Genomic DNA, 16,657 nt, shown 5'->3' with positions numbered 1-16,657 from the left:
GCTCAGCTCTTCCCCCTCAGCCCCAGCAAGCGTGGCCTGCCCAGGCAAAACCAGCTCCAGTAGCAGCCACGTGCCTGCCGCCTCTCAGCAGGAGCGCACCTGCCCGGGCAACAGCCACACGCATCTGTGGGCTCCTGCCCCACGCGCCACAGGGCTGTGCGGGTGGCCAGCTCTGAGCTCACAGTGGCGGCTCTGACGTCACACTGGGGCTCCCCAGGGCTGAGCCGGGAGGGGCAGAGCGGCTGCTGCCGTCCCAGGCGCTGGGAGCCCGTGCCTGTGGGCGCGCTGAACCCTGCCACGCTCCCGTGCCAGGCGGCTGCCTGGCCTGGCCTGCCGGGCAGGGTTCCATCTCTCCTGGGCACCCCCGGGAAACCAGAAAGGGTGCTGGAAAGGGGGCTTTGCTCTTGCCCCACGAGACAGCCGCTTCCAGCAGCGGTTCTCCTCTCGGAACCCTTTTGTGGGCCAAGAAGAAAAAGGGCCAGTAGACCGGAATGTGCTGTCAGGCGCCCAGCGGTACATCTGGTTAGCAAGGACTGTTTGTTTTCTTGCCCCTGCTGGTTCTGCCTCCGCTTCCCTCATTTGAAATGGCAGTGTGAGCATGCTCCTTCCTTGTCTTGCAGTGGCCTGGAGGGCCCAGGAGCAGAGGGGCACAGGCTGCGCTGAGGGCTCTGGGCAGCACGGCCCGTACCAGGCTCCCAGCCTGGCAGCACGGGGTCACAGGCTGTATGGAGCACGGCCCCGCCAAGTCCCACCTCACTGCCCGCTGGGAGCCCCACGCCGGTGCAGGGCCAAGCCGTGCTGGGGCAGTGCGGGGCTCCAGCTACACAGCCATGCCAGCCGCTTTAGCAGGGGAGCACAAGGCGCCCACTTCCCCCTGGGCAGCCCCAGGCTTGCCTGGGCCCATGGACCCGCCAGCGCAGCGGGCCGTCCAGGCAGCAGAGCTGCCAGTGCCGTTGATGACAGGAGGGCCCTGGCAGCAAAGGGTGCCTGAGGGGCTTGCGGCAGGCTGGGCAGCTCTCACACTCACGGGTCAGGGCGGCATTGGGCGTGATCCTCTGGGTAGGGACGGGCTTCCCTCATCCAGCTCTGGAAGGGGGCTCCTGTGGGAGCGGTTCCTGTCCCTGGAATGCTCCAGATGGGCTTTCCGAGTCAACAGAGAACGTGGCTGACTGGGACATCCTTGATGGAGAAGGCGCTATACCCCAGGATGCCATGTCCATGACAGCAACTGCAGGACGGAGAAACAAAGGGTTGCAAAAGGCAGCGCCTGTGGGAGCGAAGAGCCTAGCCTTAGCGTTAGATGGTGGAGCCCACGATGGCAGCACCCCAAGGGCTGCGGAACCAGACAGCCTTTCTGGGAAGCCCAGAGGCGGTGGTCCGTCAGAAGGGAACACGGGTCAGGGAGCTCAAATTGGCAAGGGCAGAACAGAATAACGAGGGGCGAAACGCTCAAAACTTCCCCGTCGACAGTAACCAATGTGACACAGAAGGACCCCCAACAGAGAGCAGCGAGATCTAGAACGGGGACGCGCACGGGCTGAGGAACGGGGTTTCCGACAGGCCAGTCACACAGGCTCTCGACACCCGTTCGACAGAAACTTGGCAACAGCCTGGGTGCCGGGAAGGTGCTAGGCCAAATTGTTCCCTCCGCTCCTGCGGCCCCACTACCGGGACAGTGAGGGAGGAGCTCCGAAGCCTGGGAGCCCCGAAGAGCTGGCCCAAGGCTTGTTGCTCGACCCGCAACCCGGGCCTGCCATCTGCCCGGCTGCCGCAGTGTCACCGAAATCAGGAACAAAACTCCGTAACATCAATGTAGTGATATCCTGAAGAAAATGGTCGTTTTGGAATTCTCCGCTGAGCCACAAGAACGAACTACGTGAGCTTGGCAAAACAGAATTTGATGGCCAGAGTCGGGAACTGAGAGATAGAGAAGCACTTGTTTTACCACTATTTCCTTGAGGAGAGCTAAGAGACTGATCAAAGCAAACATCCCACCTCAGAAGCCGCAGAGAACTGGGCAATAAAGTGTATAGTTAAGGAGAAGAACTGGTTCTTCCCCCAGAGGGTGGTGGAGCCCCGGAACAGGCTCCCCAGGGAGGCCGCCACGGCACCAAGCCTGGCGATATTCAAGCAGCACTTGAACAACGCCCTCAGAGGCACGGTGTGAATTTGGGCTTGTCCTGTGCAGGGATGGGAGCTGGACTTGACGGTCCTTGTGGGTCTCTTCCAGCTCAGGACATTCTACGAATAGACGCAAACTGCACAGTGAGGAAAAATCGAGGTCTGAGTAGCGAATACAAAGATTTCTGAGGTAGCACTGACGTGAGCCAGTTCGCTCCTGGGACACAATGTCTTATGAACACAACAGTGCTGGTCTTGGGCCCCAGCTGGCTTTATGTTTTTTCTCCTAGCTCATGTCACCTGTAAAAACAGTAGTTGAGAATTTATTATAAAGAGCATAATAGAAGAAACAGCTGAAATGAAGGAATATTCTCGGGCCAACCCTGAAAAACGCTAACAACTTTAACTTTCCGTCCCTACAGTCAGCTGGAATCTTACAGTCGCCAGCTAAAATTCAAGTCTTACAAAAATGCAAAATGGAACCTACAAGCCCAACACACAAATATATTATCTACCTTTTTTTTCCCCCCTCAAAAAACAAGTCTGAACACGTGACTGTTGACTGTGATCAAAGGAAGATGTGACATGACCCTTCAAACATTCTGGATGCGTAGGTGGGACTAAACCGTGTTTGTGAATTAAGAATATGCATGCTCATTAAGACAGGCGGGTTACATTTACCACCAAACCTCTACATCAGCATTTGCCAACACTGTTCAGCTTTGAGTACCCAGAGCTGCGATCAGTTAACGTGAGAGCACCTCCTAGTAACATCCAAGTATTAAACTAACAACTATACCTCCCTAGCGCGTAAACGGAAGGAAGCTCAAATCGCGCCCCCTTCTCCTTACGCTGCCTTAGAACGTGACAGGCATTTGATTCCAGGTTGAAAAAGCGCCACGGTCACAGTCTAAGGAAACTGGAGTTTCCCAGGTCTCAGAGTAATTCTAGAGCTAAAGTGGTGACAGACATCACCTTTACATCAGATAATACGTGCCAACACTCATCACTGACCCGAGAAGGCCACCTCCTCCTGTCCTGCCCAAGGGTTTGAAACCCAACACACTTTCTTCCCAAAATGGGACGCTACAAATAAATAAGATAACACCGTTAAGGCATTACTTGAGATGGGACTAGAAACACATTACGCGAGCAACCAAGCACTTGTCTGGAAGCACTGGAGCCTTTCGGGTACTGTTTTTCACCACAGTTTACTCGAGAAGAAATATAACAGGCAGAACAGATGCTGAGAAATTTCAGCTACCCTGGAGATAGCTGTGGTGAACAATAAGATTGAGACTAAGTGCTGCTTCTCAGCGGGAAAGTACCCACCAAATAAATACAGTGCTCAGACTGGTATAATTTGTGAGTGATACGGAGGCAAAAAAAAAAAAAGCAGACGTGAGGAACATAAGACCCGACTACAACCTTTCTTTTGTGTAGTACTAAAGTGTAAACACACTACACACAAAAACTATAGGTATTACGTGAACGTACAGGTCATGTCGTCATTACACAATTACTTTAATACTCACTAATATTATTTCTGTCCGTACCAGTACCTATAAAATCCAAACCTTTACTCATCCTCTGGCCGTACGCATCTTTCACCTCAACATACACCAAGAAGCATTCGTAAACTCCAAACATGACTACCTACAAATTCCAGTAAAGCCTGCAGCTAGGACATATTTAGAGAAGACTGTGCAAAATTCGTGAAGAATACAGACAACATCACCAGTCAAGCAACTGAAAAAGCACGACGTTCCCAAATTCGACAACTTCTTGAGAAGAGGAACCGTAAACCTTTGCCCGTTGCATTATGTTTTTTTTCCTCGGTAACACACCAAAATAGTTTTTGCCGTTGGTATCCAACAGCACCTGGTTCCTAAGCCCGCGATCATCACAATCACTGACTCAAAGGCGCTGTCTCAACAACTACCCTGTTACCTTTACCTGGACGTGCTGAGGGTCGACAGAAGACGAGGATCAGGACCTGCGCCGGCACTTATTCCACCACATTCGCGCTGTCAGGGTTTGAGGAATGCCAGAACTTCGTCCATCTCCATTCGGTGCAGCCATCCCACGAGATCCACTGCTGTCTGCCCCAGGAAACACTGCCTGCCCTCAAAGACTCCAACAGACTGCGTCCCTAAGCGGGGCATTATTTTAGTCCTTCATCAGATAAGCGCAGCATCAAACCAGAGCAAGGAAAATGCCTTAGTTAACCCTTACAAAGCCTGCAGGGCATCACATGCTTCCCAACCCATCAACCACTCGGGATGTGCGAACCACGCACGGACACGACCTGCAGTACACACGCCTGTACATACGCACGCGCACGCCTACGCTACTACACTTCCCTCCTCCCCTCTATTTTCTGCTCTAAAAGTACCAAGCTCAATGCCAAGGTAAACATGTGCAAGTAGTAAGGCACCAATTCACTCTAGATCAGCGGCTATTACCTTAGCGCCCAGACAAACGCTCAAATCCCCACAAGTCTCAAAAGTAACAACTCTAACATTTAACGAAACTTACCGGCAAGGGCCAAAGCTGCCACCACCAGCAGCTGCACTAGGAAGGCAATTCTCATACGCGCGTATATCTATCTCCCCTTCCTCTATTGTTTACCTCTGCTACCCGTAAGCATTACTTTCTCGATGCAGCACTTTAAGCCACGTCTTTTCCGCACGGCAACAACAATCGTAAGCAATAGTGCCTCCAGCTGCCTTGCGGGCACTAAACACGACTGCCAGCTTTTCCCCCCTCCAGACATAAGCAGTTATTGACGCTTTCTGCCTCCTGGAACTGCAATGCAATTACTGGGGGCTACGTCTGGTAACCTGTCATGGTTTAGCGGCAGCTCAGCCCCACACAGTCGCTCGCTCACTCCCCCACCGGTAGATGGGGGAGAGAATCAGAAGGGTAACGCTCGTGGGTTGGGATAAGAACAGTTTAATAATGAAAATTAAAAGAAACAACAGTAGAAATGCAATGTAAAGGAGAACAACGAGAGGCGCAAAGCCCCGGGGGAGGGGGGAAGGGAGGGGAGAGGGGGAACGAACCGCCGGAACAAACCGCACGCGCCGCAGCCGCTCGCCGCCCGCCGACCCGACGCCGCGCCGCCTGCGCGCTGCCACTGCCCCCCCTCAATATACTGGTCATGGTGTCACATGGTATGGAATGAACCTGCCATTGGCCAGTCGGGGTCAGCCGCCCCCACCATGGCCCTGCCCCTCCCAGCCCCCCCTGCCACGCCACGCGGCAGAGCGCGGGAAGCTGGAAAGGTAGCTGACCCCCACAGTGAGGAGAATTAACCCCTTCTCAGCCAAAACCAGCACATTCTCCACCCCTTATTCCATACCACTTACACCATGCCCAGGTCCCATATGATGCAATACAACCGTACCAACCACCACCCCTCCCCTTCCCATCCTTTAACATAATACACGGACATCATTCCCTTAGTTCATGGACCTTCCCTGTAAAATGTCCATTAAAATGTCCATTGAGTTCACGCAGTCCATGACTCTGGGCTCCATCTGTTGTATCAGTCTTTCCGGGTGGGAGAGATGGTGTGTGGCGTTGGGTTACTGCATACCGAGTCAGTCATCGTTCCATCACTGCTGCACGGCTTGTTTCATAGTTGATCTTCCATGGGTTGGGAGGCTCGTACTCTGATATCATTGATACAACACAGAGGTGACACACAATATTATATAGCAGTTCACATTGTGCCATTCAGTTCATTGACTGTTTTCACCCAAAATCAAATCCCCTTGAGGCACACATCGGATTTCTCCATCCTCCCGCATCACCCACCAAGTGCACCCAGGTCCTCGAGCAAAAACAATCCCACGAATGGGTTTGCCTTTGCCAGAGGCAGGAAGAACCCAGACTGTTTTGCCCAGCATACTTTTTGTGTGCACTACAGGGACTCTATCCCCTTCCACAGTATGTAGGATTTCTGACTGGGCAGGGCCAGCTCGGTTGGCAGATCCCCTCGTGTTGACTAACCACGTGGCTTTTGCTAAATGTGTATCCCAGTGCTTGAATGTCCCACCCCCCCATTGCTCTCAGTGTGGTTTTTAACAGTCCATTGTACCTTTCAATTTTCCCAGAGGCTGGTGCGTGATAGGGGATGTGATACACCCACTCAATGCCGTGCTCTTTGGCCCAGGTGTCTATGAGGCTATTTCGGAAATGAGTCCCATTGTCTGACTCAATCCTCTCTGGGGTGCCATGTCGCCACAGGACTTGTTTCTCAAGACCCAGGATAGTGTTCCGGGCAGTGGCGTGGGGGACAGGATATGTTTCCAGCCAGCCAGTCGTTGTTTCTACCATTGTAAGCACATGGCGCTTGCCTTGGCGGGTCTGTGGGAGTGTGATATAGTCAATTTGCCAGGCCTCCCCATATTTATATTTCAGCCATCGTCCCCCATACCACAGAGGCTTTACCCGCTTCGCTTGCTTGATTGCAGCGCATGTGTCACATTCGTGGATAACCTGTGCAATAATATCCATGGTCAAGTCCACCCCTCGATCACGAGCCCACCTGTATGTTGCATCTCTCCCTTGATGGCCTGAGGTGTCATGGGCCCACCGACCTAGAAATAGTTCACCCTTATGCTGCCAGTCCAGATCCACCTCAGCCACTTCAATCTTGGCAGCCCGATCTACCTGCTGGTTGTTTCGATGTTCTTCAGTGGCCCGACTCTTGGGGACGTGAGCATCCACATGCCGTACCTTTACAACCAGTTTCTCTACCCGGGCAGCAATATCTTGCCACAATGTGGCAGCCCAGATGGGTTTGCCTCTGCACTGCCAGTTGCTTTGCTTCCATTGCTGCAGCCAGCCCCACAAGGCATTTGCCACCATCCAGGAGTCAGTAGAGAGATAGAGCACTGGCCACTTTTCCCGTTCAGCGATGTCTAAGGCCAGCTGGATGGCCTTTACCTCTGCAAACTGGCTCGATTCACCTTCTCCTTCAGCAGTTTCTGCTACTTGTCGTGTAGGACTCCATACAGCAGCCTTCCATCTCCGGTGCTTTCCCACAAGGCGACAGGACCCATCAGTGAACAGGGCATATTGCTTCTCCTTTTCTGGCAGTGTGTTATACAGTGGGGCTTCTTCAGCACGTGTCACCTCCTCCTCTGGTGATAATCCAAAATCTTTGCCTTCTGGCCAGTCCATAATCACTTCCAAGATTCCTGGGCGACTGGGGTTTCCTACTCGAGCCCGCTGGGTGATCAGTGCAACCCATTTACTCCACGTAGCATCAGTTGCATGGTGTGTAGAGGGGATGTTTCCTTTGAACATCCAGCCCAGCACTGGCAGTCGGGGTGCCAGGAGCAACTGTGCTTCAGTACCAACCACTTCTGAAGCAGCTCGAACCCCTTCATATGCTGCCAATATCTCTTTTTCAGTTGGAGTATAGCGGGCTTCAGACCCTCTGTATCCCCGACTCCAAAACCCTAGGGGTCGACCCCGGGTCTCCCCAGGTGCTTTCTGCCAGAGACTCCAGGTAGGGCCATTCTCCCCGGCTGCAGTGTAGAGCACATTTTTTACATCTTGTCCTGCCCGGACTGGCCCAAGAGCTACTGCATGGACTATTTCTCGCTTAATCTGTTCAAAGGCTTGTCGTTGCTCAGGGCCCCATTTGAAATCATTCTTTTTCCGGGTCACTTGATAGAGAGGGCTCACGATCAGACTGTAATTTGGAATATGCATTCTCCAAAAACCCACAACGCCCAAGAAAGCTTGTGTTTCCTTTTTGCTAGTTGGTGGAGACATGGCTGCTATTTTGTTGATCACATCCATTGGAATCTGACGACGACCGTCTTGCCATTTAATTCCTAAGAACTGGATTTCTCGTGCAGGTCCCTTCACCTTACTTTGTTTTATGGCAAAACCAGCTTTCAGAAGGATTTGGACTATTTTCTCACCTTTCTCAAAAACTTCTTCTGCTGTGCTGCCCCACACAATGATGTCATCAATGTATTGAAGGTGTTCTGGAGCTTCTCCCTGTTCCAGTACAGTCTGAATCAGTCCATGGCAAATGGTAGGACTGTGTTTCCACCCCTGGGGCAGTCGATTCCAGGTGTACTGGACGCCCCTCCATGTGAAAGCAAACTGTGGCCTGCACTCTGCTGCCAGAGGGATTGAGAAGAATGCATTAGCAATATCAATTGTGGCATACCACTTGGCCGCCTTTGACTCCAGTTCGTATTGAAGTTCTAGCATGTCTGGCACAGCAGCACTCAACGGTGGAGTGACTTCATTCAGGCCACGATAGTCTACTGTTAGTCTCCACTCTCCATTAGACTTCCGGACTGGCCATATGGGACTGTTAAAGGGTGAGTGGGTCTTACTGATGACTCCTTGGCTCCTCAGTTGGTGAATGAGTTTATGGATGGGGATCAGAGAGTCTCTGTTGGTGCGATATTGCCGCCGGTGCACTGTTGTGGTGGCGATTGGCACCTGTTGTTCTTTGACCTTCAGCAACCCCACCACAGAAGGGTCCTTTGAGAGACCGGGCAAGGTAGACAGCTGTTCAGTTTCCTCCGTCTCCAAGGCAGCTACACCAAAAGCCCACTTGTAACCTTTTGGGTCCTTGAAATACCCTCTCCTGAGGTAGTCTATACCAAGGATGCACGGAGCCTCTGGGCCAGTCACAATGGGGTGCTTCTGCCACTCATTGCCAGTTAGGCTCACTTCGGCCTCCAATACAGTTAGCTCTTGAGATCCCCCTGTCACTCCAGCAATGCTGATGGGTTCTGCCCCAATATAGTTTGATGGCATTAAGGTGCACTGTGCGCCGGTGTCCACTAAAGCTTTATACTCCTGTGGGTCGGACGTGCCAGGCCATCGGATCCACACAGTCCAGTAAGCCCGGTTATCCCTTTCCTCCACCCGGCTGGAGGCAGGGCCCCTCTAGTCCTGATCATGGCAGTCACAACTCACTTCCTGTAAATGTGAATCAGGAGTCCCTCTATTACACTTAGAAATAAAATCTGCGCTTCTACTCCTCTGTCTGGGGACTTGCTCGCTGGAAACTGGAGCAGCAGCTTTCCTGGAAGAGCCTCCCTGAGTGACTGTTCTTCCTTGCAGTTCATGTACTCGTGCCTGTAGGGTCGAAGTAGGCTTGCCATCCCACCTCATCATGTCCTCTCCGTGGTCACGCAGGTAGAACCATAGGGTGGCCCGTGGTGTGTATCCCCTTCTTTGAGCCAAAGGACGCTTATTCCTAACAGCTGAGACACTGCTCTGTCGAGGTGGGGAGTAGGACAGATCTTCTTTGAGTTGCTGGACCTCTTGGGATAGTTTCTCCACAGCAGAGACAAGCGAGGAAGAGATATTTGTGTCATAATCCCGGAGTCTATCTATCACCTCTGCCACCGTTGGTGTCTCGTCATCTTTCCAGGACATCACTGCCAATGAGTTTGCATGCGAAGATGGTGCGCTCCGTACAAACTTCCGCCACATGGGTCGTGTGCACTCGGCTTCATCTGGATCTTTGGATGACCGTTGATCATCCAGGTCACCATAAATCACCTCAAACACAGCTAATTCCCTGAGATACTGGATGCCTTTCTCCATAGTTGTCCATTTTCCTGGGCGATATGTAACATCTTCTTTAAAGGGATACCTTTCCTTCACTCCAGACAGGAGTCGCCTCCAGAGGCTGAGGGCTTGTGGTTTTTTTCCAATTGCTTTGTCAACGCCCCCTTCCCCAGAAAGGGATCCCAATTGTTTGGCTTCTTTTCCCTCTAGTTCCAGGCTACTGGCCCCATTATCCCAGCATCGGAGCAGCCAGGTGGCAATGTGCTCACCTGAACGACGGCTATAATCTTTTCGCATATCTCGCAACTCGCTTAAGGACAGGGATCGGGTGGTCTCTATTTCATTTATTACTTCTCCCTCCTCTCCCCGCGATGGCCCTGGTTCTTCATCATCCCGTTCTAAACGAGTTGATGTCCGCTTCCAATATTTCGTCTTATGTATGGGGGCAACTGATACTGGTACGGGTTTATTTTCTGAGCTAGCTCCGGTACTTGTTGTGGGGGTTTGAGTGGCTGCAGTGCCTGTTGTCAGGGCTGGATTGTCTACAGTGCCAGTCACTTTGCATTTCAATCCAGAGACATTCTCTTCCCCCTGGGGGCACTGAATACTGTTGAGCAGGGCTCGGTATGCATGGGCCAGACCCCAGCACGTTGCAGTTATCTGTGTCTCTCTGGAGTTCCCAGCGTAACAACATACTTTCTCCAAATATTCTACTAGTTTTTTAGGATTCTGCACTTGCTCGGGGGTGAAACTCCAAAACACTGGGGGTGCCCACTGCCCTAGGTATTTGCCCATGCTATCCCACATGCCCTGCCACTCGTAACTATCAAGCCTCGGGGCAGATTTCTGGGTGATATTCTTAAGTTGCTTAGTCAAAACCAAAACAACATGCCCAAAAACTAACAATGACTGCACCTTAACCACCCAAGGATGTTCAAGATACAAAAACGTTGTTGTAACAAAGGCACAGACATCATAGAACAAAGTTGCAAAGGTATTATTCTGTATTTCCTCCATATAAAATCTCTCAGAGGAGGAGGTATAATTGCTAATTGCCTCAACAAGGTGGTATCCGAAGTACAGTAACGGTTTCAGCAAAAACCCCAAATACCAGATAAAGCTGAAAACGAGTGTTTGTATAACAAATCTCGTAGGCAAAACATTACTAATCACAGCAGAACACAGCAGACTCAAACAACCAACACCGATTTTTAACACCAACTGCAAAAAGGACAACATGGTGCTGGGACCAGCAGCTGTTGTTATCTCCAACCCTTGAGCCCCACGTTGGGCGCCAAAAAAAGACTGTCGTGGTTTAGCGGCAGCTCAGCCCCACACAGTCGCTCGCTCACTCCCCCACCGGTAGATGGGGGAGAGAATCAGAAGGGTAACGCTCGTGGGTTGGGATAAGAACAGTTTAATAATGAAAATTAAAAGAAACAACAGTAGAAATGCAATGTAAAGGAGAACAACGAGAGGCGCAAAGCCCCGGGGGAGGGGGGAAGGGAGGGGAGAGGGGGAACGAACCGCCGGAACAAACCGCACGCGCCGCAGCCGCTCGCCCCCCGCCGACCCGACGCCGCGCCGCCTGCGCGCTGCCACTGCCCCCCCTCAATATACTGGTCATGGTGTCACATGGTATGGAATGAACCTGCCATTGGCCAGTCGGGGTCAGCCGCCCCCACCATGGCCCTGCCCCTCCCAGCCCCCCCTGCCACGCCACGCGGCAGAGCGCGGGAAGCTGGAAAGGTAGCTGACCCCCACAGTGAGGAGAATTAACCCCTTCTCAGCCAAAACCAGCACATAACCTCTGCCTCCGCCTGATGCTGCTAGTTGCCGTGTTCATCAACCCAAAGAACAACAGGGCAGTGCTGCGCCCACATTCAGGACAGTGGCCTTCAAGGGAGACACGTGGAAATACAGCTGCAGCCTCCTTGCAGACAGAGAAGCAACAAGTACTTTGTTCCCGGGTCTCAGAGTAATTCTAGAGCTAAACTGACCGTCTTCAGGTTTATACTCAGATAATACATGCCAAGACCCACCACGGACCACGGGGAACTAACCTTTGTACGTCACGGGGGATGGCAGGGCAAGAGAGGAGCAGCTGGGGAGCTCGCACCCACACCCTAACACTCCACATGGGAATAAGGGTTGTCACACCTAAAAAAAGCACAGCTGTGCTGAAGTTAGCTCATACTCACACAACTGCCTTTCAGTGTCCCACACAAAGCTGCAGAGGCCAAGCGTTTCTCCAGAAGTAACGTGCTCAGGGCATCAGGTTTTCTTAGTGCGCCCTTTCATGGCATGACCTTTAAAAAGCACCAATAAAACATAAGTTCAGGTTCAAAAGGAGCTTTAAGATCATCAAGTCCAACCGTTAACCGAGCACTGCCAAGGCCACCACTTAAACCACGTCCCCAAGCACCGCATCTACAGGTCTTTTAAATACCCCAGGGATGGCGACTCCCCCACCTCTCTGGGCAGCCTCTTCCAATGCCTGACCGCTCTTGCGGTAAAGACGTTTCTCCTATTATCCAATCGAAACCTCCCCTGGCACAACTTGAGGCCATTTCCTCTCGTCCTATTGCTTGTAACCTGGGAAAGAGGGCTACCCCCCCCTCACTACAGCCCCCTTTTGGGCAGCTGCACAGAGCGATAAGGTCTCTCTTCCTCAGCCTCCTCTTCTCCAGGCTAAGCCCCCCCAGCTCCCTCAGCCACTCCCCAGCACGCTTGCTCTCCAGACCCTTCCCCAGCTCCGTTGCCCTTCTCTGGACACGCTCCAGCACCTCAAGCGCCTTCTCCGCCGGGCACGTTCCAGCCGCTCTGCCCCAAGCCTGGAGCCTTGCCTGGGGTTGGTGTGACCCAAGGGCAGGACCGGGCACTTGCCCTTGTTAAACCTCGTCCAGTTGGCCTCGGCCCGTCGATCCAGCCTGTCCAGGTCCCTCTGCAGAGCCTTCCTGCCCTCGAGCAGATGCCAGCCGGGTGGGTCAGGGCCAGCTCGCAGGGTTTCCAGCCCGGGAGCATTTCGGGCAACGCCGCAGCAGCACGTGCCTGCTCGGAGACGGATCTTCCTCCGCCTGCCCGGACCGCGGGCACGTTCCCGCCCTCCTTCCCGGCCTGCCCGAGCCCTCCCGACGGAGCGAAGGAAAACCCCCGATGAGCCCGAGGCGAACCCCAGCTCGCCGCTGACCAGGGGTCCCCCGGCGCCCGGCCCGACCCAGGCGGGCTCGGCCGCACTGCCCGACCCGGGCCCACCGCAGCGCAGCGCAGCGCAGGGCGCGGAGCGGCCGAGCCGGAGCCCCCGCGCCGGAGCCCCCGCGCCGCCCCAGGGCTCCGGCGCCGCCGCTCCGGCCGGGCCGGGCCGGGCCCCTCCCCGCCGCGCCGCGCCGCGCCGCGCGCAGCACCGACCTCGGCCGCCGCCCGCGCCGGAAGGGCGGAGCGCCCGGCAGGGCCCCGCTAGGGCTGCCGGTGGCGTTCGCCTGACCCGCGCCGGCGCGCTCGGGCGGGACCCGGCGGGCGGGACTCGGCGGCCCGCTGCGCGGAAGGACCCCGCCCGGAAGCGGGCGCGCCGCAGCGGGCGCCGCGGCTCTGGGGAGGGGCTCAGCCCAGGGAAGGGGGGCGACGGCGCTGCCCTCGGAAATGAGCCCTTTCCTTCCTAAGTAACGCTCTTGCTTCGACTGCGCCGTTAGCGGTATCCTGAAGAAGACGGAATTTGGGGAATTTTCCGTAAGCCCTAAGAGTGAACTCCGTGAGCCCGGCACACAGACTTTGGCGGCCGGAGTCGGGAACTGAGAGACAGGGAAGCCCTTGTTCTACGACTCTAGCCTTGAGGAGAGCTGAGACACTGATGGAAGCAAACGTCCCGGCGCAGAAGCCGCTGAGAACGGGGCGATAAAGTGTATAGTCAAGGAGAACAACTGATTGGGATGCTGACAAGAACTAAAGCAAAGTGCCCTGTACGGGAGCTACCCTCGATATAGCAGTAAAAATCAGGCCCATACGCCGGCAACCGCCCCCTGTCTCTAGTAAGCAAGCCCCTTACTCCCTGAGCACGCGCGGTGAATTAAAAGCGAGCTGTACCTTTACATCGAGGCGAGAAAGCAATGAACCAATTATTAGTTGAGGCGTGTGAATATTAGCTGTGACTGACACATTTAACTGTACAAATGCCTTGCAGTTCCTCGGGGTGGGGTGCAGCTTTGTGGGTTACCACCTAGCACCCATCTTTGCACAAAAATTCATCAAATAAAACGACTCCGCCCTGTGTGGAGTTTGGTGTTCTGCACGCCAGGCGGACGAACCCGCCTTTCGGGGTAACGTTAGTTACCAACGCTGGGCTCTGGCAGATGCCATCCGTGCCGGGCGGGAATGCCTTTCTGAGACTCTGAATGAACAAATATGCGTAACGCTGGCTGGCACCGAGCAATGGAAAACAATGCTCTTTTCTGGGCCTGGATTTTGGGTCTGGGGAAGGGGTTGGGGGCATGTTGGGGAGCTTTGGTGTCTTTTTCAATACAGCAAATACTTGTCCAGCATGTCACAGTATTAATCTTCCCGCAGGTAAATAAGACGGCGGTTTACAGCCATGAAGCACTCTCTGAGCCATGTAGACGTCACACCTGGTGACAGGATTTGTACCGTCCAGCACTATATTCGGAGGGTGGGTGACGGGGTCTGTAGTGAAGCAGGGGCGTTTTGGTGTGTAGCTGTACATAATTTCACAGAGGGTTCAGTTGGGAAGGGACTTCTGGAGGTCACCCAGTGCATGCCCCCTGCTCAAGCAGGGCCACCCAGAGCCCACGTCCCAGGCCCATGTCCAGTTGGGTTTTGACTGTCTCCAAGGATGGAGACTCCACAACCTCTCTGGGCAGCCTGTGCCAGTGTTTGACCCACCCTCAGAGTAAAGAATAAAAAACCCAAAACAAACCAGAAAGTATGTTTTCTTGTGTTCGGGTGGGATTTCGTGTGTTTTCATTTGTGCCCATTGCCTCTTGGCCTGTCGGTGGGCACCACTGCAGAGTGCGTGGCTCCCTCTGCTTCCATACCAGGAGTTCCTGTTCATGCACGTTGATGAGATCCCCCTGAGCCTTCAACAGGCTGAACAGTCCCCGCTCTCTCAGCCTCACGCTCCAGACCCTTCATCATCGCCGTGGCCCACCCTTGGACCGTCTCCAGTATGTCCGTGTCCTGGACACGGGGATCACAGCACTGGACGCTGCGCTCCAGGCGCAGCCTCACCAGCGCTGAGCGACTTCCCCAAGAAGTCCGGGAAAGCGCACCCTGCCAGCACTGAAAGAAGGGCCTGTCCAAGTTAAAAAACAAAATCTCACAAAAATCCCTCCTTCTCAGCTGTTCTTGCCGCAAATCTGGTTAAGTGTGTATACGCTGATGGGTTTAAATGTACTGGATTTGAAATAAACAGGATGCTTTAAGTCATTCTTAAGGAAAGGCTACACAGTTTCACTTGAATCATCCTCACTGAACCGTCACTTGCTTAGGAAGCGTGGCCGTGAAAGAGGCCACGCGCTTGGGGCCGACATTCTGTTACTGCTGGGTAGTATCTAAATCCTTAAGACCGACGCGGGCGCAGGCAACCGCAGCGCAGGCCTTGGCGTTGCTGCGCTGGAAGGGCTGTTCAGCTGCCGGGGGCTGTAGCACAGCGAGAACCGCAGTACAGCTGTAACGTACGACAGACACTGCACAACTTACCTGAGATAAAATTTAAATGATGCGGCGAGCAAAGTGAAGAAAAGCAACTGCACCTCGCTGCTTATAAACAGCTTTTTACCAGAACGCAGCAGTGCCCGTCAGAAATAGCATTTTGCTCAGCTAATTTTACCGCAAAAAAACCTTGTGTTGTGAGGTTCTCGTTTCTTGCCCCTGATTGTATTTGGGCTTTTGGGGTAATACCCAAGTTCAGAACAGCGTCTTTATAGAGGAAGATAAGGCAGCTTCCTACAGGTTCTTTCACATGGGGTCAGTTAAAACGGAAACATGTATAGAACGGAATGATCACGTTTCTTTCCTCTCACTATAATAAAATCACGTACCTGTATTTCTCAGGAGCTGTACTTTACATTCATCCGTAAAGAAGCAGCCTTCCCTAAGGTGCAAGAAGACAAGTATCTGCGTCATCAATGCTACAGGTTTCTTTGAGGCACAGAGATAAACGCCCCGAATGAAAATTTCTGTCTGCTGGACCCAGGTGATTAAGACGGTTAAGCCACAGAGAAGAAGCCCTGTTATGCTGAGCCATGTGAGAACACAAACTACTTTCTGTCCGTACTGACTCATGGGCGTGTGCAAAATATCGGTGATCTGCAAGTAGTAATCCAGGCACCTTCGGCGAGAAAGAACACCTATCCGTGTTGTAATCTAGGAGAATGTTTCTGAAAGGTCTAGAAGCCAGTATCTAGTGGCTTTCAATTTTTTAAAAAGATGCAGGTTTCTCAAGGCCACACAACCACAGCGTTAGCATATTTGTTTTAGCAAGCGGTGGCCCTGTAGGTCACCGTGTGCTGTGACAAGGTGGTCCTGAGGAGACAGAATTGCTTTTTTAAATTTCCCTGAGATTTGTTTATTTGATATCCACCCAAACCCCAGTGTTAGAACAGTGGGACAAATCTGTATCGTCATAAACAATACAGAAACACCTAAAATCCAATTCCTTGTTGCATGCTGAATGCCTTCGCAGACAAAAAAAAAAAAAAAAAAAAGGAAAAAAAAAGTCTGACTTATGTTCCCTTTTTCGATCACATCAATTTTACAGGGAAGGTGTTTGCCTCTTCTCCCACCAAAAGCCAAAGATTTGAGCGAAAGGGAGTGAGTGGGGAAAGAGCACAACCAACCTCTTTGGAATTCAGAAATGTTTAGAAAACACCAAGTTTGTCAGTGAGAAGGGATGAAGTAAGAGAATGGCCGGGGAGTGCAGAAGTAGTGTTCTATCGTGTATGGAATAAAAACATTTGGAAGG

At 53.0% G+C, this 16,657-nt stretch overlaps 1 protein-coding gene, 1 long non-coding RNA gene and 2 other non-coding genes across 6 annotated transcripts in view; 1 reads left to right on the top strand and 3 right to left on the bottom strand.

Annotated features, from left to right (window-relative positions):
• LOC142067112 (voltage-dependent L-type calcium channel subunit alpha-1S-like) overlaps positions 1–16,657 on the bottom strand; it is a 50,625-nt gene that overhangs the window by 1,022 nt on the left and 32,946 nt on the right. Inside the window, exons 1-4 of one of the 3 annotated variants that reach the window (XR_012663899.1) lie at positions 12,531–13,011; positions 11,886–11,993; positions 4,078–4,273; positions 1,604–3,207 (exon numbers count right to left, since the gene is read on the bottom strand). The exons of 1 other annotated variant lie outside the window; for it this stretch is intronic. The gene's annotated coding sequence lies outside the window, so the exon portion shown is untranslated. Of the gene's footprint in view, positions 1–1,603; positions 3,208–4,077; positions 4,274–11,885; positions 11,994–12,530; positions 13,012–16,657 lie in introns of those variants that run through there. One more of the 3 variants, XR_012663898.1, reaches the window with a different exon arrangement.
• Positions 3,052–3,136, bottom strand: LOC142067420 (small nucleolar RNA SNORD45). Its single transcript, XR_012664032.1, has one exon. It is a non-coding gene; the product is annotated as a small nucleolar RNA SNORD45 (small nucleolar RNA).
• LOC142067437 (small nucleolar RNA SNORD45) lies at positions 11,652–11,734 on the bottom strand. The gene has a single exon (XR_012664049.1). It is a non-coding gene; the product is annotated as a small nucleolar RNA SNORD45 (small nucleolar RNA).
• On the top strand, positions 13,017–15,132 carry LOC142067121 (uncharacterized). The gene is made up of 2 exons (XR_012663907.1): positions 13,017–13,709; positions 14,245–15,132. It is a non-coding gene; the product is annotated as an uncharacterized LOC142067121 (long non-coding RNA).

Source organism: Phalacrocorax aristotelis, chromosome 21 (genome assembly GCF_949628215.1).
Source record: "Phalacrocorax aristotelis chromosome 21, bGulAri2.1, whole genome shotgun sequence".
NCBI lineage: Eukaryota > Metazoa > Chordata > Aves > Suliformes > Phalacrocoracidae > Phalacrocorax > Phalacrocorax aristotelis.
This window is presented reverse-complemented; position numbering and strand designations above follow the sequence as displayed.